This window comes from Eleutherodactylus coqui, chromosome 4, assembly GCF_035609145.1.
Source record: "Eleutherodactylus coqui strain aEleCoq1 chromosome 4, aEleCoq1.hap1, whole genome shotgun sequence".
NCBI lineage: Eukaryota > Metazoa > Chordata > Amphibia > Anura > Eleutherodactylidae > Eleutherodactylus > Eleutherodactylus coqui.
Window position 1 is genome coordinate 135,015,107 of NC_089840.1, and position 26,737 is coordinate 135,041,843.

The window sequence follows — 26,737 nt, forward strand, 5'->3', positions numbered from 1 at the left end:
ATATTCCATAGCATTTCCGCAGATTTTGACTTGAAATTAGCTGTGTATCTGCAACTGATTTCAGATTACATGACACTCCCCCTCCCCCCCCCCCCCCCCAAAGATTTGGCACTGTCAGCGCTCCCTGGCACCCAGTACTCGATGGCCTGTAGTGAGCATCACCTGACCAGCAGCGCTGTACTCCTCAAAGACCGCCGGGTGTCCGGTAAAAGGAAGCCCTACAGCGTCAAGACATCAGAGGTGAAGGGAGCGCCGTATTTTCTGAAATCAACTCTGGATGCGCAGATGATTTTGAGACAAAATCTGCACCAATTAAGTCAATTTTTGTCTCAGTTTTGGATGCAAAAATGCTCCAGAATTTTCAGCTGCAGCAAATTCCACAGCATTTCTGCTATGTGTAAACATACCCTTAGGCCTCCCTCACACAGGCGTTCGGCAAAGCGCCACGATTTTACTTTCGGAGTTTAGCATGATGATGTGCGCTAAATGTCAAAAATAGAACAGACTCTGCTTGAAAATCGCGGTGCTGGAAAGCGCCTCGACTGAGCGGCTGTCTGAAAGGCTGCATTGAAAACAATGCGAGCGTTGTACCCCGATTAGAGTGGCGCTGAAAACGCAGCGAATAATCACGGTAAAAAGCACCTGTGTGAGGGAGGCCTAGACAGTTTCTGTTCTCTTGATTCCCCTGGGCACGGAAATGTTGCTAACAGACACAATGTGTCCTAGTGAGAGTTCCTCCCTTTAGTTTCAGGAGATGATGGAGAAAGTACGTTTTAGTTGTATTTTTGGTATAAAAACGTTATTGGTTGGAATTTTATGTGTGCTTCAGCAGTACTGTGACTTACTGTATAGTCTGTCCATGCAATGGTGGTAAAATCACGCATACACAAGATTTGCCTCTTTGTGCTATGGCTTGTCTGGTAATCTACTGTGCAACAATGCTGGCGAGTTGCAGAAGCTTTTGTAAAAATGGACATAAAGTGTAATACTTCATCTCAGAAACAGAGTAAAATTAAAGTGTTGCTTCAAAATGCTGAAATAAGAGGGAAATTCTTCGTAAATCAATCGGTGGTGTCTTGGATAATAAAACGACTGGGTTTTGGTTATGAATTGCTGGAGGAACAGAAAGGGGCACAATAAATGATCAATTGCTGGAAAAATTTGACGGCATGCTCTATATCTTTGAAGCTGCAAATGGACAAAGTTGTGTCAAGTTAGGGCTCATTCAGACATCCGCTCTTCCTGTCCAAGTGTTGTGTATTTCACAGACAGCGCACAGACCCATTATAGCCAATTAGGCTATACACACAGGCATTTTTTTACACGGACCGATGTTCTGTGTAAAAAAAAAAAAAAAAAAAAAAAGTAATCATGTTTTATTCACAGACCTGAATTGGACATGCAATGTCTACTAGCCAATGGGTATTGGACAGCACATGGACGTGTGTCCGTGTGATGTCTAATGTGAGTTGCAACCGAGAATTTTGGGCACATCTCATACTTGGCTGTCTGAATAAAGCCTTAACCCTTTCCAATCCAATTTCCCTGCTACCCACACACTCACCAGCTGTTATTTCATTTGGGTGGGAAAGCACATTGCGGATTCCTTGGAATTACTCAACAGAAACATACATACAATGTACACTATATGGACAAAGTATTTGGACACTGCATGTTTTTCAGAAAAAGTGCTTTATTATTTTATTTAGTAACGTGTATGCCCTCATTTTTCTTGTATTACAACATGTCGCAGCATACTTTTCACAAGTTCTGTGTAAATATGGGCAGGAATAGCTGCCATTCCTCGTGCAAGGCTGAGAAGAGATTGTTGTAAAGATGGGTGTGGGTGGCGGTGTCGTACTCGTCACTCCAGTACGTCTCACAAGTGCTCGATTGGATGAATGAATAGCTCTTATAAGATAAGCAGCTTTTTATTTTACCCATTCCCTTCCTGACATGCCCTTCGGCAAACTCAGTATTTGCATATTTGCTGATTTTCTGCAGTGTCCAAATACCTTTGTCCATATAGTGTATATTACACTATGCAGAAGAGGGCTTCAATGTTGGACCTCTCTTCTGCATAGTAAAATGCACTATAGAATTAATGCAGTGTATTACCCTAGAAAGCGAACATTTTTAAGTCTCCTTCAAGGACTATAAAATACTACCAAAAAAGTTTATTAAAGTTTAATTAAAGCCACATGGAAAGCAGAAGAGCAGCACTCCAGGGAATTAAATCACAGAAATCTCTTTATTGTGCCCACAGACAACGTTTCAACCCCAAGTTGACAAAGACCCGTGTAACTTGGGGTTGAAACATTGTCTGTGGGCACAATAAAGATATTTCTGTGATTTAATTCCCTGGAGTGCTGCTCTTCTCCTTTCCGTGTGGCTCTACATTACATCTGATCCAAGGATCCAGGATCTGGTTGAGCGTGCACCGTTTACTCAGGACTTTCCTTCCTTCCATTACAAGGTATTGCGTGTGCTATGACTAATTGGCTATCTTTGACAAAGTTTAATTAAAGGAAAAAATTCCAGTTTAAAAAAATATGCATTTTTCTCAACAAAAAATGGTAAAAAAGCAACATAGAATGGGTATTCGGGCGTATTTACACGAGCATATATATGCTTCCATCTAAGCATTTCTCCCCTTACCTCCCCCTCACCAGCTCTCTGCCTCTCTCCTCCACTCCAGCGTTTGCAATGGGAGGGGTTGGATGGGGCGGAGCTAAGCTCTGCTCTGTCCTGCCCATTGCCATTGCTGGCTATGGGCAAGGGGCGGGAGCTTAGCTCCGCCCCTGTCCCACCCACTCCTATTGGAAACAGCTTGGAGGGGAGGAGAGAAGCAGAAAGCCGGTGAGGGGGAGGAAAGGGGGGGGGGAACTGCTTAGATGGAAGCGTATATCAGCCGGCCATGAAAAAATGCCGCCGATATATGCTCGTGTAAATAAGCCCTTACTGCGGATAGAACAACCCAGACAATGAAAATATTTTGCTATTTATTGAACATAATGTATGCTGTTAAAATAATTTTAAAAAGTAACGCCAGAATTGCTATTTCTCTTTTGTTCACCACCCAAAACCGCAATAAAAAGCAATCCGGAAGTTTTAAAAAAGTACCAATAAAAACGACAATTCATCCCACAAAATACAAGCCCTCACAAAGATCTATTGCCAGAAAAATAAAAATGCCACGGATTTTAAGAGTGCATCGATGCTGAGTCAATTATTCTCTTTAAGAATGTGTTTTTATTGTGAAAAAGTAGTAAAAATCTCTATAAACTCAGTATCGCAGCAACCATGCTGATCCAGATAAGAAGATTCTCATGTTATTTTTACTGAATGGTGAATGCTGTAACAACAGAACCAAAAAACAATGGCGGAATTTCAGGAGGAAGGGGGAGTGGTGTTCTATTTCACCTCCCCCCCCCCTGCCCCCCCCCAAAAAAATGTAATGAAAGTTATACAACACAATATATGTATCCTACAGTGGTGCCATTAAAATATGCAGCTTGTACCAACAGAGAAAAAACACAAGCCCTTATACAGCTATGTCAACAAGTTATGGCTCATGCAAAGTGACAATGAAAATTGCTTGGCCCTTGGGGCACAAAATAGACTTGTCACTAAGAAGTTAATAAGCTCAGTGAGTTGTTTCTGCACAGGATCTGCATTTATATATAGGATGGAGCTCCTTGCCACATGGCAAACACACTGTGATGTATGTGTTTAACCAATTTGGAATGGAGGCGCTTCCATGACTGCTCAACATCCCGAACATGAACCTAATCACAGCTTCACACAACTGTGTTTGTGCGTGAAAGACACAAAGAATAGAACCCATTGAGTCCACTGGGTTTGTTCCCTGGAGCGTGTTTTGCATGTGTGGAAAAAAGTAGGACCTGCTCTTTTTTTTTGCATTTTATGTAGCAAAGGCCTCCATAAAAGTCTGTGTATGGAGGGAAATCATGGGGCGATCTCGCTCCATACATTGCGGCTGCTGGCTGTTTCTTACAGCAGGCAGCTGCCCACAACAGCTCCGATATGCCGCATGGCTCACTGGAGCTGTTAACCCTTTAAATGCTGCTGTTAATTCTGACAGTGGCATTTAAATCCCCAGACCGATATTCGGGGGCTCCTGTATGACCCCCACGCGATGAGATCGTGGGTTGCCGTATGGGCAAGAAAGAATTCTGTGTTTTTGGTCTCCAAGAAAAAATGTAATAAAAAGCAATCAAAAAGTCGTATGTATTCAAAAATGGTACCAAAGGAAACTACAGGATGTTTCGCACAAAATGAGCCCTCGCACAACTATGTTGACAGAAAAATAAAAAGTTAGAAGATGGCAACAGAAAATAATTTAAAAAAATTAAATATAATTTAAAAAAAATAAAAGTACTACAGCAAAAAAAAACATATAAGTTTGGTATAATAGTAATCGTACTGACCTATAGAATAAAGGTATGATGTCATTTTTGTTGCAGTGTGTATGCCATAGAAACAAGGCGCACTGAAAAATGGTGGAATTTCATTTTTTTTCCAATTCCCTCCACTTAAATTTTTTTAAAATGTTTTTCAGTACCTTAAATGGCACATTAAATAGTACCATTAAAAAATCCAACTCGTCCCGCAAAAAACAAGCACTCAGACAGTGGCAGTGATGAATAAATAAAAGAGCTATGATTGTTTAAAAGGTGGAGGAAAAAAAAGGGCCATGTCCTTAAAGGGTTAATTTGTCCTGTATGTTTATGGAAAACATTTAGATAGACCAGGATGAATGAACACAGAACTTAAATACATGGTAAGGGTTCGTTTGCATAGGCGTGAAAATCGCACAGAAGATAGCCATGAAAAAAAATCGCTGTAAAATCGCATGAATGGAAGATTTTCTGCAATCAAGTCCTGAGAGCATCATTAGCATGAAAATTGCCCATTAACATGATTGAGAGCGGCGTGTTGCAGAAAAAATGCTCTGCTGAGAGAGATTTTTATTTTGTCTGGGCAGCACAAAACTTTCAACTCACTACATACACCCATCTGGCATTATTTATCAGTACTCCCTGCTGCTAAGCTGACTCCCCCTCTCTCTGTCATTGTTTCACAAGCTCCCTTTCCCTACCAATGCCATTGTTTAGCAGCTTTAGCTAAACAATGGCAAAGTGCCCCCCTTGTTCTGTGGCTACTCCTATATGCTGTCTGTGCCCCTGTGTACCCCTCATCCTCTGGTGCCGGGTTTGGGGCCAGTCTTCCCAGCACTTTGCTGTTCCACAGTGTCAGCCTTCATTTGCGGGCCCCTCCTTCACCTTAGTTCGGTGCTTCCGCGGGACTCCAGCAGGTGTGGAGGTCTAGGTGGTTTATGCAGTTAGGTTTAAATTTTTACCTCTACATGCTTCCATGTTACAGGTGTAACATGGAAGCATGTAGAGGTAATAATGTAAACCTAACTGCATAAACTACCTCTCACCCTAACCATTCAGCACAGGCTACACTCACTGCAGACGCTGTTAGGACCTTTAAGGACCTTTAGCAATCCGCCATTCGGGAGCTAGGGGTGTGACAGGGCCATTCCTGCATTGAACAGCTATCACACCCCTAGCTTCCGGTGGCGTCAAGATACAAGAATACCCACTCCTGGTCAAGACCTATCTCTTTGCACAGCAGGGAATTTCAGTTGCTGAATTACAGTCATTGATGTACTATTTTTTTAGTTGCGTTTTGTTTTTGCAAAGCTAAAATCCCTTTGTCTGAATGTTTCCATAGGAAACTATTGGTTCTAATAATCGCAATGTTTTTTGCACATGTTTTTTAGCTGTGCAAATTCCCTCATGTGAATGAGGCCTAAAAGTAAGAAAAATTTATTTACCAAAGAAAAAGGGAGGGGGTGGGGCATATCTAAAGAAGAATATAGGGTGCAGAGTGTTTAGGCAACAGAAATGCAGTTCTAAGCTCTTGCTCATGGCCTGAAGGTTGCAATTTCAATTCCTATGTGGTTCAGGTAGCCAGCTCAAGGTTGACTCAGCCTTCCAACCTTCCGAGGTCAGTAAAATGAGTATCCAACTTGGAGAGGGGTAATAAATAAATTACCTGAAAGCGCTGCGGAATAAGTTGGCACTATACAAATAACAAGATGTAGGGAAAGTGTCAGAAAAGCTGAGGCTAAAATCAATAGAGGCTTGCAACAGAGGCTAAAAGCAATAAAAAGGGATTTGGGAGGTATGTCAAAAGCAAAAGAAAAGTCAAAGATGCTATAGAATATTTTCAGTATAAAAATGGTGAATTGGTTAAAAATGATGGTGAGAAGGCTGAACTTTTAAATTCCTATTTTGTATCTGTTTTCTCTCAGAAAGTAAATTCAACTCAACTGATCTTCCCTGTGCTATTGGGGGAATTAAAGGGGTTGTCTCGCGAAAGCAAGTGGGGTTAAGCACTTCTGTATGGCCATATTAATGCACTTTGTAATATACATCGTGCATTAAATATGAGCCATACAGAAGTTATTCACTTACCTGCTCCGTTGCTGGCGTCCCCGTTGCCATGGCTCCGTCTAACTTCGGTGTCTTCTTGCTTTTTTAGACGCGCTTGCGCAGATCTATCTTCTCCATTCGGCTGGGCTCAGCATCACCGGCATTTTGGCTCCGCCCCCTTGTACACGTCATCGCGAAGCTCCGCCCCCGTCACATGTGCCGATTCCAGCCAATACCACCACAGCCTTTGCCATAAGCCAAAACACTCAGTTAGTTCCCCTTAGGGTCGCTTCACACAAGCGTGTGTGTACATAGGTGCGCACATAAGTGCGCACCCATGTACGTGCACAAACACATGTGAATGCAGGTCTGTGCATTGCTTTCAATGGAGCCGTGGCTGCTTCCGGCAGCTCTATTGAAGGCAATGGTCTGCCGGCACCCCTGAATTGTTTTTCAGGGAAGGGCTTTACATATAAGCCCTTCTATGAAAAACAAGAAATTTAGTGTAAAAAAAATATATATATATTTACCTGTCCACCGCTGCCGTGTCCCCGTGGCAATGAAGAACACATCTGCCGCATGCAGAGAGCACTATAGGGATATCCCTCGGGGGTCCCCAGAGCAGGCAGAGATAAAATTGGTCGCCAGAGCAGGAAGAGAGAACAGAGCTATGGGGGATTTACCCATAGAAGAGAGAGAGATCAGAGCTATAGGGGATTTCCCCATAGCAGGGAGAGCTGACCGAGCCCTTAGTCTGAAATGAGCTTTTGCAGGATTAAATATATGAGGCTCTGTGCTAAGAAAAAACAGCTCCCCCAACTAATTTCCCCAGAACTCTGGCGTCATCAGGGGTATAGCTCCTATAGACATGGATCCATTTTATTTCAGTTTCTCTTCTCCAAAAACAGAGCAGAGAGGTGGAAACCCTGAACTGACCCGAACACAGGTGTGAAAGCAGCATTAGATGTACGACCTTTAACATTGTCACATTAAACGCAGTAGCTAAGGACATACGGTAGATGCAACTCAAAGTGGCACTTGTTGACCCTCCATTCCCTGTGGCACCAAGCAAATAACTCAGGGCTTAACGATGCCAATAAGTTAATCAGTATATTTCTTATTCAATTCTTCTCAGGAGACTTTTAAGCCTCAAGCTGTCCTGGCAAAAGGTGTCTCAACAAACAGGTAGGTGGTTTGCCAGCTTCCAGGAATAATTTCCTGTGCGGGGTACAGAACATTTGATCCAGTAAAAATGTATTTTCTTCACGGTACATTAACAGTTCTGCTCGTCTGGGAACTCTTTCAGAATAAAATCTTCCCAGCTGCACAATTTCCCTAAGCAAATATATCCATTATTTACAGCTTTCGATAAGAATGCCAACCAACCTCTTCTTGTCCTTACTATCAGCTGTCAGACTGCTGTTTAAGAAGCTGTGATCCCTTCCTAAAAGAAAATGAGACAATTAGTAGCTGGGCTGTAGAAGAGCTCTGAGCAGTCAGTTAATCAATGCAGAGACAGTGTTTAAAGACAGAAGTGCTCTGACAAGGTGACAGAGATGCTCCCCTTCATCATCCTACAGCTTTCCTAGGTACTGGCAGCATATATAACTCATTAAAAAGTGCAGGGCTAGGTAACAGACTAATTGTCCGCTGTAGTCAGTATTAGACAGTCTACATTCTACATTACTGCTATTTATTACAAAATGATTTTAATTAGACGTGATCAACTAAATTGTCAAATTAGATATATAAAGCATACAAAAACATAATCAGCACATTTGTCATTATGTTGCATAAGCAACTTTAGGCCTTCAAGGGTTTCATTACTACTTCAGTTGTGTTTGAGATAAAACACATCAAATACCTGGACTAGCTACAGCTTTGTAGGTTCAATGAAAGATCAGGAAATCCCAGGCGAACACGCCTGCCTTCTGAAACGAAGCTGAAGCTTGGCTGTCATTGAACCTTCCAATAGGACAATAATCCCAAGCATATTTTAATGTCCACCAAAGCTTGGTTTCAGACGTAAACCTTGAAGACTATGGAGTGGCTGTCACAACACCTGACTTGAACCCAATAGAAAATCTTTGGTGGGGTTTGCAGAAGGAGGTTGCATCACACAAATCTATGAATATTGGTTAACTAGAGGCTACTGTCCATGAGGAACAGGGTACAATTCCTCAGGATTGTTGTCAGAAGCTGGTGTTAGCTGTACTTCACATTTGCCAGAGGTCATCACAACATAAGGTACTCTACTAAGTATTAAAGATGCTGGTCATGAAGAGGTTGAATAATTTTGAGACTGCAAAAGTCAATAAACGTGGTTTTACTAGTTGTGTTGAACTATTTAAATAGTTTTTGCTTGAGCTGAAAGTCTGTACATTTGGCAAATATATCTAATTTGCAATGAAGACTGAATAATTTTGATTACTACTGTAAATGTCTAATTACATATTTTGTTGCTTTTAGGTTCCTTTCAGCTGAGTTAACATTTTCTTCCTTGCATTTTGAGTTCCTGCTGGGGAAGTTGATTGGGAAAATTGTGTGGGCAACCTGTGATGCTATTTGGGACTGCCTGAAGCAATCGGTGATACCAGAGCCGACAAAGCAGTAATGGCTGGACATAGCTGATAGCTTTCTTTCCAGTGTGCACATCCGTGTGAAGAAGTTGCCACACTCAGGGTCCCGATTCTACAATTACAAACAATTTTTTCTACAGTGCTGTTGGCCTTAGCTGATAGTTACTACAACTTTATAATTGTAGGTATTAGGTCTTATTAGAGCATTGCTGATGCTCACATATTCAGGGTTTCCAGAACTGATCAGTGCCTTCATCACAACTAACTTGGAGTCCTGAACCCCTGATACTGCCCAGATCATCTTGTCCACCTGCCCCATCTGTGATGGTGGCTGATGAGGGATTCACCCTCACTATAAAGGTCATATGGTTATTTTCATGAAGGCCCTTGACAGGAAGTGCATTTTTAATTGTAAGCTCATTAGGGCCCAAAGGTTTGTGGAATGTGTGTTTGGCATCTTGGTAAGTCAATACCAAATTTTTGGAGAGCACTATACAGATGGATGAATCTAATACCATCATCAAAGTGTGTTTTATCCTACATAACTATACATGCATTTATGACTATGCCTTGGATGTAGAAGAAAAGCTGCCTACATCACTGCTGAGGATGGATCAGTTTCCGCAAACAAGCTGGATCATCAAGGCTTCAAGTCAGGGGCATGTATAAAGACTATTGTCTGTCCTCTGAGAGAACTGTCTCATGCCAGCAGAAAAGAAGTCAGAGAAGCAGATAATTTATGTTCATATTTTATTTCTGAGTGTATTATTTTGTCTTCGTTTTGAGAAATTCTGAAAAAATCATTTTCTGCACTGTTTGGTCTGTGTTACATTACACCTCCCCTTCCCTGTACATTTCACAAAATATTACACAAGACACTCATATTGACATTTATAAATTGTTCACTGTTTTAAAAACGTCTACATGTATGTGATGGATGTTGGACACTTTTTATGGCATTTGCGCGGTGTTCTGAACGCCGCACTAATCACGCTAAAATGCTCCCATTGATTTTAATGGCACCTCACAGACCTGCGCTTAAACGTGGCATTTTTAATGTGATTTTCGAGCGCTGTCTGTTCTATTTTTTAACACACCTCATCGCCAATCACAATGATGGGTTCCGTTAAAAACCACTATCAAATGCTGTGACATGCGTTCAAAAACGCCACTCAAAATCATGGTAAAATGCCATGTTCAAAATCATGGCATTTTATGAAAACGTGTACAAAATATATTTTATGCAGTAGTGTCGATTCCATAATATTTCTGCCATGTGCATAGCAAGAAGTACGAGTGCAAAAGAAACATTGTAGTGAAATTTTACTAACAGGGTCCCAGACACTAAACACGCAGCTTTGTCATAATCAACCTTTGTAATGTTTTACTAAGAGAGAAGTCTCACACATGCTGTAGACTTTAAATTGTTGACTTGTTGATTTTGTGGGGGTTGTCTATTGCATTGCAATGATAAACCAGAAGAGCTTGGAAACATCACATGAGTATTTCTCACTTTCTTCTCTGATGCATCAACTAATAATTAGGCAAGGCATACATAGTAACATAGTATGTAAGGCTGACAAAAAGACATATGTCCATATAGTTTAGCCTATTACCCCCCAATGTTGATACAGAGGAAGGCTAATAAAAAAAACATGAGGTAGAAGCCAATTTTCCCATTTAAGGAAAAAATTCCTTCCTGATTTCAATCTGGAAATCAGAATAATCCCTGGATCTTCGACCCTTTTGAAGTTATTAATGATTATAACATGTAATATGCTATCTAAGCTCCTCTTAAATTCTTTTATTGAATTTGCCATCGCCATGTCCTTAGGAGAGAGTTCCATAGTCTCACTGCTTTTGTAGTAAAAAAACAACTTCTATGTCGGTGCAGAAACCTTCTTTCCTCTAGACGTAGAGGGTGCCTCTTATTACAGTCACAGTCCTAGATATAAATAGGTGATGGGAGAGATCTCTGAATTGTCCCCTGATATATTTATACATACAGTGCTTCCCAAAAATAAGAACTATCCTGAAAAAAAAGCCCTATCCTGATGTTTTAGGATTTTCGCAGAGGCTTAAAATATAACGCCTATCCCAGAAATAAGCTCTAGCTATATTACATTAAAAAATAGGAATACATTACCTAACACGTTCGGTCTAGGTCCTACCCTCTGCACTCCAGAGACCTGGTGCCGTTCCTGCAGTCCTCGGCTGCAAACACAGGATCAATTCCTGGTTACGGGATTCATAAATCCCACCTCCACGAAGTGATGGCTGGGATTGGTTTGTCGAGCGCTGCATTGTTTAGTGAGCAGCACTCGAAGAACCAATCACAGCCATTGCTTCAACGAGGTGGGATGTACAAATTGGCTGAGCCGCTGCTTACTCAAATCATAAATCTCGCCTCCACAATGCGATGACTGTGATGTGTTCTTCAAGCGCTGCATTGATTGGCTGAGCAGCACTACTCAGCCAATCTCAGCCAACGCTTTGATGCAGGATTTATGAATTGGTTGAGCTCAGCCAATCTGGCAGCGCTCAAAGAACCAATCACAGCCATCACTTTGTGGAGGTGGGATTTATGAATCCTGTAACCAGAAAGTGATCCCGAGTGGGCGACCAAGGACTGCGGGAACCACGTGAGGGCTCTGGAGAGCAGCAGGAAGAACCTTGGCTGAGCTTGCTGGGTAAGTAAAATAAGACATTCCCTGAAAATAAGCCTTAGTGCCTCTTTTGGGCCAAAAATTAATATAAGATAGTGTCTTATTTTGGGGAAACACAATGGTTATTAGAGTGCCCCCTTGTTACTGTCACAGTCCTGGGTATAAATAAATCAGGGGAAAGATTTCTGTATTGTTCTCTGATATATTATACATAGTTATTAGGTCACTCCTCAGCCGTCTTTTTTCTAAATTAAATAATCCCATTTTTGATAACCTCTCTGGGTATTGTAGTTTGCCCATTTCACTAATTAGTTTAGTTGCCCGCCTTTGTACCCACTCAAGCTCTGATATATCCCTCTTGAGTACTGGTGCCCAGAACTGTCCACAATATTCCATGTGTGGTCTGACCAGTGACTTGTAAAGAAGAAGAACAATGTTCTTGTGATGTTCCCCTAGACTTCATTTAATTTCAATATTTATTCAGAAGAAACATTGTACAAGTGACAAATCAACAGATATTGCACTTTGTTAGAGATTTGTCAAAATTATCCAATATCTAATAATGCATATAAACTTCCTAGTTTCCAACAGGATGAACTAGTGCCGTTTGATGTAAGAATAAAGGCTCTTCCACACTTGCGTTTCTTTTCACGCAATATCACTGCGGTTTTTTTAACACAAATGTCATTGGGACTTTCTAGAGTAAAAAACGCATAGGACAAAAATCGCAAAGCACAAACTTGTATTTTTTTGCAATGCATTTTTTTAACATTAGAAAGTCCCATTGACATTTGCGTGAAAAAAACACGCAAGAGAAGCGCAAGTGTGGAAGAGTCCTAAAGGTTCTTTTAACATAGTTTTGTGAAACTGAGGAGGGGGGGGGGGGGGGAGGCATGGGATGGAAGGTCGTGGGAGAAGAACAAAAAAATAAAGAACATTTCACAATTTTGTGTGTCAGCCTCGTGCAAGGGCCATGCTAATCGTCTGTGTATCATTCCAATTTTAGTAGATGTGCTGCCGAAGCGAGCACCACCTAGATCTCTTTTGATGTACCCCATGATCCTATTTTCCTTTGCAGCAGCTGTCTGACACCAGTTGCTCCAGTTCAGCTTACAGTTAACTAAAATCCCCATGTCCTTTTCCATATCAGTGTTTGCCAGTGGTTTCCCATTTAGTTTGTAATGTTGATATGTATTTCCTTTGCCCATGTACATACAGTAACTTTAGTAAGTAAATCAGTGTTAAACCTCATTTTCCACTTTTTTGCCCCAGCCCCCAACTTATGCAGATCCTCTTGCAACTGCCTTGCATCCTGTCTTGTGTTCATTTCCTTGCATAGTTTTGTGTCATCGGCAAATCTTGATATTTTACTGTGCAGTCCTTCTACCAGGTCATTAATAAATATATTTAAAAGTATAGAGCCCCAAATCAACCCCTGTGGTTCCACTCTAGTAATGGTGAACCAATCAGAGTATGTACCATTTATAGCCACCCTCTGCTTTCTATCACTTAGCCAGTTACTTACCCGCTTACACAAATTCTCGCCCAGACCAAGCGTTCTCATTTGATATACCAACCTTTTATACGGCACAGTATCAAACACTTTGGAAAAGTCCAGACATACAAGATCCAGTGACTCTCTGCAGTCCAGTCTAGAACTTACCTCCTCGTAGAAGCTGATCAGGTTGGTTTGACAGAAGCGAACCCATGCTGATAGTTATACAACTATTTTCCTTAAGGTCCTCCAGGATAGCATCTCTTACAAACCCTTCAAATATTTTTCCCACAATAAAAGTAATACTTACTGGCCTGTAATTTCCAGGTTAGATTTTTAACCCCTTTGTGAATATCTGTACTATATTGGCTATGCACCAGTCCAGTGGAACAGACCCTGTCAATATATCATCCTTAAATATAAGAAACAAGGGTCTGTGTGTCACATTACTTAATTCCCTTATAACCCAAGATGTATGCCATGGAGATTTGTCTATTTTAATCTTTTTAAGATGGCTCTGCACTTCTTCCTGGGTTAGGCCAGCTGCACACGGCCGTGACGGGATCCGCCGTGGAATTCCACGGCGAAGACCGTCACGGGGCCCCCCCCAGAGACCCCGAAACTTACCTGTGGAACCGGCATCCTCGCTCCCGCATGACACTTCGGTGTGACGCGCCGCAGCGTCATGTGACACGCCGGCCACGTCACATGACACGCCCACCGCATCACATGAGACGCCCACCGCATCACATGACGCGGCCGGCCGTGTCATATGACGCAGCGGCGGTAGGCGGGGAAGCGGTTTCACGCTATCTTCCGCTGTGCTACAGCGGAAGATAGCGTGACAGACGGCTTTAATTGACTGCAATGGAAGCCGTCCGCGCGTACACCCGTGGGAAATACAGCATGCCGCGGGTGAGGTCGGGTGATTTCATGGTGCGGAATAGAACCTAATAGCTGCGGGCAACGCAGCGGATTTCTGCCGCGAATTACGCGGCGGAAATCCGTCCGTGGGAAGGAGCCCTTAGACTGGTGACATTTAGTGGAAAGTTTACATTACCATTCTACATCTCATCTGACATTTCATTTTCCAATATAAATACACTGGGGAAAAAAACTATTTACCAGATTTGTTTTCTCCTCATCAGCCTCTACAATTTCTCCTACATTATTTATTAAAGGGCCAACACTTTCTGCATGAATCTTTTTACTATTTATACAGTTAAAGAACAGTTTAGGATTAGTTTTACTATCTTTGACATTAAGTCTCTCTGTCTCCATCTTTGCTGTTTTTATCAGATTTTTACATAATTTCTTTCTTTTCTTATAGGTTTTCAGTGCTTCTTCGTTGCCTTCTTGTTTTAGTAGTTTAAACACTTTCTTTTTGCTGTTTATTGCCCTCTTTACATCTGTATTGAGTCACATTGTTTTTCTCCTATTACTAAGTCTTTTACTCCTGTAAGGTACGAACCGCTCACAGTAAGTAATTAGGATGTTTTTAAACGTTTCGCATATATTGTTTGTACTCTTATTTTTTAGGACATTATTCCAATCATTATGGTTAAGGGCATCACTAAGCTGATTGAACTCTGCTTTCCTGAGGTTTAGTATTTTCTTAGCTGCCCTATAAAACTCTCTCTTTAAGGGCAAATTGAAATGTATTATATTATAGTCACTTTTTCTAGGTGCCCCTAACCAGTTATTCTGTCTGGTCTGTTAGTCAATATCAAATCCAAAATTGCCATCTCTCTAGTTGGGTCCTGTAGAAGTTGGGTAAGGTAATTATCTTTAGTAATTGACAGAAAGTTGTTACCTTTGTTAGATCCGCAGGTTTCAGCTTCCCAGTTTATATCCAGATAGTTAACGTCTCCCATAATATTTACCTTATTGTGATTTGCTGCTTCATGTATTTGCTTCAATAATAGATATTCAGTGGCTTCTGTTATATTTGGTGGTCTGTAGAAAACCCCTATGAGGATTTTATTGTTTTTTTCCCTACATGTATTTCCACTCATAGAGACTCTACATGTTCATCTCCCTCCCATATATCTTCCTGTAATTTGGGCTTTAAACAGGATTTTACATCAAGACAAACCCCCTCTCCCTTTATGTTTTTTACAATCTCTTCTGAACAGACTGTAACCCTGTAAATTCACCACCCAGTCACAGCTTTCATCCAACCAGGTCTCCGTTATTCCCACTAGGTCATAGTTTTCCTCAGCCATTATTACTTCTAGTTTGTCTACTTTATTGGTCAGCATTAGACGTTTAGAAGCTTTTGGCTTTTTTTTTATATTACGTGTATCCCTACTAACTGTTCTGCCAGTTCTAACTGTACTAACCACTCCCACTGCTCCGCCTCCATTTCCATTACTTAGTCCTAAGTCACTGTCTACACTATCTTTTCCCATATCCATCTCGTTGCCCTCCCACTTTCTAGCCATCTTGTAGTACAAACATACCCTCCCCATTGAGATGCAGCCAATCCCTATGGTAGAGCCTGTAGCCAACAGCAAAGAAAGCCCAGTTCCCCAGGAACCCAAACCCCTCCTTCCTGCACCAACTGTGGAGCTACTTGTTTACCTCCCTAATCTCCTGCTGCCTTTCTGGTGTGGCACGTGATACATGTTGTATTTAAGAAAATACTACTTTGGAGGTCCTTGTACTAAGCTTACACCCTAGTTCCCTGAAATCATTTTAAGGACCTTCCACCTACCTCTGACTTTGTGATTGGTACCAATGTGTACCATGACCGCTGGTTCCTCACCAGCCCCTCCCAGTGATTTGTCAACCCTATCCGTAATGTGTCAAACTCGAGCACCAGGAAGACAACACACTGTTTGACAACCCTGGTCTTTGTGGCAGATAACCCTGACTGTCCCCCTTATAAATGAGTCTCCCATTACCAGGACCTGTCTATCCTGCCCTGTGCTCCTATTCCTCTTCTTACTGGAGCAGACATCCCCCTGGTGGTCAGAGACCATGTGGTGTTGCAGCAGTGCTAATCCGGTAATAGCATCCCCCTCATCTGCGAACTTTGCAAACTTATTCAGGTATGCCAGTTCAGTACTACCCTCCCTGGATCTCTTCCCCCTACCCCTCCTTCTAACTGTCACCCAGCTAGCTGCCTGCTCATCCTGCTCCCCCACTACCATTCACCCCCACATCCAAATAGATAAACAGTAATTAAATACAAGTGACTCTTTCAAAGTCCCCAAATCCAAAGTCAACAGTCCCAAGTTACACTTATGACACAATACACTTACAGCATAGTACGGTTATGTCAGCCACTCACACTCACTCAGCTCAGATGCTCACTTAGGTTTAGATTGAAATAGCACTTAGCTGTAGTGCTTCTGTTCCTCCTCTGTTTCTAATGGATACCAGATTGATAAAGCTACGATACCTCTTGAGTATTGCCTAAATTACTTTAACAGCATGGATCAGATTTCAGGACATAAGGACAATCCATATGCTACAGCTGTCAGACATAGCTGGTAGCCCGCTGCAGCATTCCAAATTGAAGATAAAGATTTTTAGGTAAAAATCTTAATGTAATGGCCCCAAAGAACTTACTGTAAGTAAGCATGTATGGCCAGAGGCCTAGTTTTGTCAGGGTGACGCCAACACTCCGACTGAACTCTTGGGGTGGTATGCCGAAGAAATAACATAGTCAAGTCCAGCAATAGTTTAGAAATCTGGGAGTGCACAGATTTACTAACTTCGAAAGTTGAAATACAAATGGAATTTACAATTCTCTGGAAAAAGCACGTAAAACAGATGCATGTAGATGCAGGATTAAGCAGACAATTGAACACAATGCAGGATACGGGGATATTAACTTGATTTAGACCCAACTCAAACACTCTCTCTTTTCCTTTGGATTTATTTGTAAGACAATTTTCCCACTAGCTGCTTTAGATAAAGGATTGATTTAGATTAGTGGAGTATATATGAAGCAGAGGGACAAGTGACTGAACAGCTAATCCTGGCTTTGAATTCACCGGGTAGCTATGACTCACTGTTTGAAGAAGATGGATCTCAAAAAGGTTCTTCTTTCCTCTGCTGTGGGGTGCCAAGGGAGCGGGTTTACACCTCACTTGACCTTGGAAGAAAAGCATGCTAAACTGCGGGCTTGCTCTCGTACGGGTATCTCCTCCTCCCCGGCACCACTGAACTGCAACCTCTCCTCTCTTACATCTGGCTGAGTCTGCCTAACTGCTCACTGTCACACTCTTTTATTACCTCTCTTCCTTTCGCGCACTTTCTGGACTCCTCCCACTCTTGCATAGGGACTTGTGAGGTGGCTTTTCTGCCCTTGGACTCTGCACCAGTGAAATTGAACCTGACTGTCAGACCAGCTGACATCAGGGTTAAGCTCTAGGCTTAGAGAAGAAGGGGAGACACAGGTTCTCTCCTACAGACATCACCTTCTACATACATGAACGGCATATAGACAGGTGTGACAGGACAAGTGTGCTGGTGAGGGTTCTGTCAGACCTGCTGGGCCACTACATTAACATTTTAATAATGCCCTATTGTCACAGACAACACATACAACAATATAAAGAAAAAAACAACATAATTGTTGCCAACACATCATTAAAAGTCCCATTACAATTTTGCATTATTTATGGTGAAACATGAATGGAAAAATACAAAACACCCATATAAAAATGCGAAATCTCAAAACGTTTTACTGTTACAACACACTCAGATAATTATATATGTTTTTCAGTACTTTGGGAGAAATTAATAAGACCGTTTAAAAAGAAAACTGTCTTTGTTATCCATAGCAAACAATCACAGAGCAGATTTCATTTTTCAAGAGCTGAATATGGAATGAAAGCTGAAAGTGATTGATTGCTATAGGGCAACAAAGACGGTTTTATAAATCTCCCCCATTATATAAGTACAGGTTTAGCAAAAATAAATTTCCCCAACTCTGAGGCATCTGGAGGGTGCCAAATGAGACGAAATTTAGACAACAGCCACTTCAGATGACGCGTTTGCCATTCATGTAAAAAATACATTTTTGCAAAAAAAAAGTTGCCAAAAGTTGGTGCTCTAGCTATGCAAATTTACAGCGCTCGGTCCTTAAGAGGTAAATTGCTACAACATGCTGATGAATGCGGTCTTTTAAAAATACAAATATGGCATCTGGGGAAATGTCATATTTGACAGTGGGGAAAAAAAATATTAAAATAATAAAAAAAACAGTATACATGCTCGCAATTCCAAGACATAATGAAGCAATGTGAGTTGCTGGGTATAGAGGTACTGCCTTTTCTTTGGCCTACCAGAGCCACTCTTCACCTTCTTGGACAACTCACGGTGAAATAGGTCTCTGCAGCTATGCCATATTTTCTGCATGTCATCAACTATGCTAAAATAAACATACAACTGAATAAGCAACAATTGACTTAAAGTGAACATTAACATTTTCAACTGCAACACACAGGGCCACAGTTGTTAGTGCTTACCAAGTATGCTGCTGTCTGAAGGTGTGACAATCTCCCATTCCTGTGAGAATAGATTCTGGCAGATCTCCTCCTATGACGAATCCCTTTGACGCATTGGGTAGGGTAGCCTATAAACTCTGCATACACAACACAGTCACATTCAGTGAACTCAGTAAATTAAAGCAAATACGATCATATTTTACCCAAGTACTCAGACCACAGGCCAAAACAGACTAAATAAAATATATATATATATATATATATATATATATATAATCAGACCCCAGTCCCCAGACCAGGTTGTGCTGCTGTACACATACCTGCAAATCCAACAGACAGCAGGCAGACCGCTTCTATGGCTTTTCCATTCCTGGCACCCCTGAACAATGTCCTCCTCAGACTCCTGAGTTGATGTCCACAATATGTGCAACCTAACCAGAAGCAGAAGTCTACTATGGGCCATGGGCTTTATAAAGACTGTGGGTCCCACACCAGTCTAAAGTCTTAATAGTGATCTGATGCATACTGCATATATACAATAAGAAAACCAAACTTACTACATGGATACAGTACCAGAAAAAAGCTTTGAGGTATTAGTATGAGGTACTAGTCAGTATTTTGGCCCAAGTACGAAGCTCAAAAGCCCATCTAAAGGGTCGTTGTTGTCTTGTTAGAGTAGGGACTCCCAAGATAACAAGGACCCTTGACATGGGCTTGTGAGCTTCATTACTTTGGCCAAAATACTGACTAATACCTCGTACTAATTGATATATCTATCTACCTTGTTGTGTTAGTACATTGTTTAGTATTTGTCCATTTTGTCTGGTCTGAACTCTTTCAGATGTAATGTCTGATATCTGATTCCATGTCTGTTTTTTGATCTCTGTGTCCTAAATAGATTGTATTTGTGTAGCTCGCTGTTCTCACGACCTGCACGAACCGCAGTATTCTCTACAATTATATTCTTATAATTATAATTATTCCATATTATATGTTATTACAATTATATACCAAATAACTGACTGTTCTTTGTGAAGCATTGACCAATGTGGTCCAATGTCACTGCAATTTTGCAGAATTTTTCTTGTCCAATGGCAGGTGAGTAGATTGGCAAGACAACATGTTTTGAACATTTGCACATTGCCACATTACTTTTTTTGTCATCCATAGTAACTGTATCTCATTTACATGCTAAATGTACTGTTAAGCTAATGTTCTGTGTAGTTTTTAGGTTGTAATAAAAATTGTATTTCTTTTTATATTTTTAAGCTAAAACTTTTTTCAAAGGCACTGAAATATTGCTAACACATCAACTTTGTTTCTTTGTTTTTTCCCTTTTTCACAGAAAACCTATAGGGCAGGTCTACATTCTGCTTGGCCTTCTGTGCACATCTGGCAACTGTTTAGGTGACCTGGGGAGCAATTCAAAGGCTGATTCCCAAATCACCTGGGCAGCTGCCAGATCAGTACAGATTATCAAGCAGAATTAAGTTATTACTTTATTAGAATACTAAGGTAAACGGAGCACCACACTATATCTTAGCAGAAACTCATTAATAAAACATTTTGTTAAAGCAAGTAAACATGCTTTTTTTGTCTTTTATTTTTTTCAGTCAGGACACTAGAAAAACAAATTATATACACACCTATAAAACTGAAAGAATAGTCCCTGTAAAAAAGAATAACCATAACGAGGCACTATTTTCCCATGTGTCTGCCTGTTTTCAGCAGCCCTTTTGGCAAATCAGTTTTGAGATTATGGCAGCTGCCTATATTCAGGTGGGGAGGGAGATATCAGTCTGGCCCTTATTACTGACCACTGAGTCTTCTGGTCTTCTCTCTGTGGCACTCTGAAAGATGACATGCAGTCTGGACAATGCTGCGGTCTGGTACTTTGCTGGGGAGTCTGGAGGGAGAAAAGTTGAGAAATGGCTCTGGGGGGTTGAAGGTGTAGGCATTGGGAAAGATGTAAGAGGTGAAGGAGTGATCGGTGGACTGTGACAGGGGAGATTGGATGGCTATGAGATTTGTGAGGAGGATTGTATTGGATTGGTATGAAGTGGGACTGGGAGTGGCCTTGTGAATAGATGGGTTACTGCTAGTGCAACACCCCAGAGGGGTGACCCTGTGCGCCTGGCTAACGTGAAGAGCTGGGAGGGATAAGTGCTGTCTCGTTACAATGGCACTTACCAGGCTTTGGTCCCTGAGGGATGACACGTAGCCAAGGCCAGACCAGGATTGCAGGCCAGCTTCGACACCACTATGATAGGGAATGACAATAAACTGGATGGGGGGAAAAGTAGTACACCAATCCCACACACCGGTATTCTATGTTGCGGAGAAAATGAACACGGAGACTTGTGTGTAGTACCTCGGGTCCCTAGGAATGGTTAAGGCCCAGTATAACTTTTACTTGGTAATAATAAACTTCTTACAATAGGTTATGCAGGTACAATTTGCTTTAAACGGTGACAGGCTATAGCTTAGAGGTCAGGAGGATACACAGGATGAATACGGCCCTACAGGCCATGCTATCTGTGTGTCACTGGGTCCTGGATTGGGAGCACTCCAGAGGAGGAAGGGGGTAAGGGTCACTCTGTAGACACTCTGGCAGAAAAATTACTAAAGAAGGCCTAGCCAATAAACAGCCCGCACAGCAGACACGTGTATTAGGGAAATTCAACGGTTTCCTTCATATGCTGTCGGACTCCAAATTTAAATAGCTTGTATGACTAGCCAGGAGAAAGCAGTGACACAGACAGGTCTATGTGCAAAGCAATCTACTTTTACTACATATACTACAGCTTTATAAAGTATCATGAAGCATGGCGGGCTTTATGCCTGACGAACTTGTTTTTACATAAACATATATTGTCGGTTAGAGATGTTATCTTAGTTTAAACATTAACTTGTGCTTTTACATTCCAATGTTACATTCCGTTGTTAGTTCTAAGAAAACAGGATATGCTGTAAGTAACTATTGCTCAGTCATTCTGATAGCAGAATGCCAAGAAAATCCTGTTTAGCTGTGTCAAGGAATGGTTCATGTTACAGAACCTGTTACTTTACATAGAAGGCCTTCACACATGGGTGTCACAATAAAGTACCTCCGTGCGGTGATCTCAGCTATGGACAGCCACACAGGAAAGGCCTTGTAGTATGAACGGGTACCTGTTTTAGAATGTAGGTAGTACACTCTCTGTCTGTTGCAGGGACTGAGTCTTCTTATATCCACACTCCAAAGGCTTTAGGATATCGCTCCTCTTCCTCCATCTTCACCTACATGGCAGCTGAAGGTGCTTCACTTGTACCACATAACAAGACTAATACATTTACAGGCATGCAATGATTTTATTAAAGTTAACCTCTCAAACACCCCAGCTGTGCAACACACGCACTGGATATGACAGGACAAGGTTTGCACAGTGCATCCACATAGGACAACACATATATGACATTTATGGAGGGGACCAGGACGGTCTTCTGGGCCACTATAGTTTCCCCTACTTAAGAATAAAGCAACCCCCGGCGCCTCTAAAACAGAGTGCATACATCCGGAGACGTTCTATCTTGAGTGTCTGACTTTCATCCCCTTTAAGAACACACCGTTCAGTCACAGAGTGTGCAAGGTGAAACCTGTAAACACAACTCCTACTTTTGGTCACCTATGTATAAGGATGTACCCACCCCCAGTCTACGCTGACTAAAGTAAGTGTCATTTCTATGTGTGGCTTCTATTTACGATAGCCGTGTAAAGGAATTGACTTGCAAGTACATTAGAGAAAAATCTAGGCTGGACAGAATCCAAGAGCACTAGTATTGCTATGGAGACTCTTACATAACACTTTCCTCCAAAGACTAGTAGTGTAAGATCAGTGGAATGAACGTCACTCTTTCTTACTGTGAGGAGAAACACACTATTGCCATACACAAAAATATGAAAAGGTGACTGGCAGGAAATAGAAGAGCAAAAATATCATCGGAGCAGTCAGTAGCTTAAGCCCCGCCCACTGAGACAGACTGAATGGCATGCTTAAGCACTTAAAACTGGACTAAGGGGTATACGAGAGATCTCCAGTCATACACATATAACTATCACTCCATACACACAGTCTCAAACATATGGTGACTGTACTGCAGTAGCATGAATTATCATTAAATTGATTACATTATACTAGATATGAATAATGCATGAATATATAAAATGACGTTACGCATGAAAAATGACTGTTAGGCCTCCTTCACACGGGCGACACCGCATCGCTGCGAGAAAATCGCAGCGATATCGCATCGCTGCACCGTATGATATCGCTGCGATTTTCTCGCAGCAGTACTGCGATTTTGTAGTGCTACAAAGTCGCATGTGACGCTACAAAATCACGCGACTTTGTAGCATCTGCTACTGTCAAAGTTGCATCGCATCGCATGCAAACCGCGTTTTCGTGCGATGCGATGCAACAGAAAGGAAGGCTCCATAGAGAAACATGGGCTACAAAACCTAGCGTGTCGCGAGCATATCGCCGGACCTGCGAGGTTTGTGTGTCGTTTTGTAGCATGCTACAAAACATCTCATGTGTGAAGGAGCCCATAGGAAACCACGGGCTTCTCATACATGCGATTTGTAGAATCGTAGCAATGCTACAAAATCGCACGACTTTGTCGCCCGTGTGAAGGGGGCCTTAGAGAGAGAGCACCGGCAAATAAACTTATTAAACTGAATACGCTTTTACTTTAACTTCCTCCAGCACACACTTGAACATTTTTAAAACATTGCATTACTATCATGAAAACTTCTTCAATCATGAAAGAAAAATATTACGTTGCAGTCTCTGATATCAAAATCTTATGCAAAAACAGGAAAAAAACAAAACTGTCTTTTATGGAAAGAGTTTGAGGGAAAAAGGAAGTTGTTCTGTAGCAACAGCTTCCTTCCAACTTCTGTCCAGTGCTGTTCCCTGCTGTCATCATCAGCTGCAGCTGCTGCAGCACCTCCCAACAATGACTACTCATCATCCTCCATCCTTGCAGAGCTGGTAGCAGAGGAAGTAGATGTAGTGTCCATATTGAACACCAGTCTCCTTAGTGGTCTCTGTGGAAGTACACAGGCTGGAGTTGGCGTCTCCATACATGAGTACAAATGGTCATAACAGTTCTGAGATATACTCCCGGATGACTCCATTGCCGTGGTTAATCAAGATCCATACCGGGTGGTCTGACCTGAACAGTCACTTCATTGCTCCATTGGCCTTACATAGTCTGCCATATCCTCAGGCGCTGGAAAAGTAGGCAGCCTAGTAATCTGCGGGTCCTCCTCCCAGTATCCTGGCAGCCTCCGAGGACCTGGCTCTACAGCAGCCACAGGAACTCAGCGCAGCCTACTCGTTTTTTAGCAGGATTCATCTTAACAGTCACCTGGCCTAAATTGCTCTGGGCCCAGGAGTCTGCAGCCGCAGTTAGCTCCTCCCACTATGGGCACCAGCAAGTCCATGAAGTAGGGGTAGTCCTCCCCCCCCCCCCTACTTTGGCCCAAGCCAGGGCATTGTCTTTTTGGCACCAAGCAACTTTAGCGGGAGTTACTTGGCAGGAGTGAGTCACAGAGGAGAGCATTAACATATAATAGGCGCCATCTTGGATTGCCCCACTAGGATTCAATTTGCAGCCCATTGATTTCTATTGGCACAGCAGATCAGATCCTGTGCCACCTTATGTCAAAAAAAGCTTAATGACCCTGAGCACCTGGCTAACGTAAAGAGCTAGGAGGGATAAGGGCTGTCTCGTCACAGTGGCACTAACCATGCTCTGGCGCCTGCCTGAGGAATAACACGTAGCCAAGGCCAGAGCAGGATCGCAGGCTAGCTTCGACACCTCTATGATAGGGAATGCCAATAAACGAGATAGGGGGAGTAGTAGTACAAATCCCTTGTAAAGCCACTGTTCCCACATACCGGTATTCTATGCGGCAGAGAAAATGAACACAGAGACTTGTGTGTAGTACCTCGGGTCCCTATGAATGGTTAAGGCCCTTTATAACTTTTACTTGGCAATAATACACTGTTTACAACAGGTTTTGCAGGTACAATTTGCTTTAACCCCTTGAGTGGCAGGTTTCCTACCACCCTGTCGTGCACACCAGGGCAGGTTTTTTAAAATGGTCTAATCATTGAATTTCAACTAATTTTGCAGTTGCGTCTCAAGAGCCATAACTTTTTCATTTTTCCATTGACATGGCCATATGAGGGCTTGTTTTTAGCGGGACAAGTTGTGATTTTTTAAACAGGGGGGAGGAAAAAAAGAAATGGGGAAAAAAAAAAAGAGGCCATGTCATTAAGGGGTTAAATAATGTATTAACTTCCTTCTCTGGGTCATTACGACGCACATGGATACCACATGTGTGATTTGTATTTTTGATTTTTTACAAAGTAAAGGGAGACAAGTGTTTTTTAATTTTTTTAATAATTTTTTAACTTTTTTTTTTTTTTTATTTTTTTTTAATTTTTTTTTTTTTGTCCCTTTAGGGGACTTCCACAGGGACCCATCAGGACCCCTGATCACATTCCGGGGGTCCGATGGTGACAGCCCTTTACATGCTGCAATGACAATCCTTTACATGCTGCAGTCACATAGACTGCAGCATGTAAGGGGTTAACACAGCAGAGATCGGAGGTTTTCTCTGATCTCTGCTGTAAGAGCTGGTACCTAGCTGTCCTCTGACAGCTAACAACCAGCTCTCCCTGCCACAGAGACCATCGGCTTGCTTCTGACAAGCCTATGGTCTCTATGGCAACTTGTAAACAAAGCAGGAGGTTGCCGACATGTCGGCAATATCTTCTGCTGGTTTTTCAAAGCCCTTGCACTGCTCTCTGTGGGACTGTGCAGGCAGAGCACACTGTCACAGCTTGTGGCAGTGTGCTCTGCAGCTCCCATAGTGATACATAGCCCGGAAATCTTCCGGGCTATGTTGCTATGAGCAGTGGAGCTCGTCCCGGAAAATTTCCGGGCGTGCCACTCAAGGGGTTAAACGGTGACAGGCTATAGCTCAGAGGTGAGGAGGATACACAGGATGAATACGGCCCTACAGGCCACATTATCTATATGTCACTGGGTTCTGGATTGGGAGCACTCCAGAGGAGGAAGGGGGTAAGGGTCACTCCGCAGACACTCTGGCAGACAAATTACTAAAGAAGGCCTAACCAATAAACACCCCACACGGCAGACGCGCTCAGAAGAGTTTGGGAAAAATATGGTGGCTGCTGTCTGTGGTACTTTCCTGAGATGGGAATGGTGGCTGGTAGTAGGGTGGATGTTCTAAATATGGGAGCATCTGTCTTTGGACTGGTGGCTGGGATTCAGAAGGTGGGTGCTTTTGGGATGGGGGACGGTGCTGGATGGGCCAGACCATGTTGCTGAGTGTCACATAGCTTTCCTGCATCTGTTGAGACGTCATCTGATCCATCAACGGAACAGGAATTTAGAGGAACCTCATAATGTCATTCATCAGTCCTGCCCTACCATTCGACTGCTACATGAAATGAGTAATCTCCTTGTCTAAACTCAGAAAGGAGTCCCTTGTGGACCTTAAAGTGTTCTTCCAACTCCAGTAAAGTTTCCTAACAGATGTCTGATGCCTTAAGAGCTCCCGAAAAGAAGCTTGGGCTGCCCCTCTTAGGGTAATAGACAATAGCAGTAGTGGGTTTAGGAGTAACTTCTCGAGCATTACCTTTACATTCCTGAGAACTTGATGTTCTGTAAAAGAAAAAGAAAAACTAAAAATAGATAAAGAAAAATTTTAACTCACTGTCTATCTTCGTCAGCCAGCCTAGGAGCTCCAGCATATGGTGATATTTGTAGCAGTTCGTCTTTGATGTCCCTGAGCTATTCAGGATTAAAACTACACTGTTGTAAAAAGGCGTATATGCAGGTGAAAAGGCCCCTTTGTAAACATGTAAAAAGATCTATGCACAGTCACTAGAGGTTTAAGCAATGTTAATCTTTTTCTTAGATGTGTATACGATTGCAGCAAAATATAAGTACTTACATAGCTCTGACCGCTATGCCCTCCCCAACGTGC

General features: G+C 42.1%; 1 protein-coding gene and 1 non-coding gene across 3 annotated transcripts in view; both read right to left on the reverse strand.

Annotated features, from left to right (window-relative positions):
- Nucleotides 1–18,777, reverse strand: part of LRRN2 (leucine rich repeat neuronal 2) — a 58,408-nt gene extending 39,631 nt beyond the window's left edge. Inside the window, exons 1-2 of one of the 2 annotated variants that reach the window (XR_010792570.1) lie at nt 18,691–18,777; nt 7,854–7,911 (exon numbers count right to left, since the gene is read on the reverse strand). The gene's annotated coding sequence lies outside the window, so the exon portion shown is untranslated. Of the gene's footprint in view, nt 1–7,853; nt 7,912–18,690 lie in introns of those variants that run through there. The other variant, XM_066600150.1, reaches the window with a different exon arrangement.
- Nucleotides 12,636–12,742, reverse strand: LOC136626818 (U6 spliceosomal RNA). The gene has a single exon (XR_010792671.1). It is a non-coding gene; the product is annotated as a U6 spliceosomal RNA (small nuclear RNA).
- Nucleotides 18,778–26,737: the final 7,960 nt, after the last annotated feature.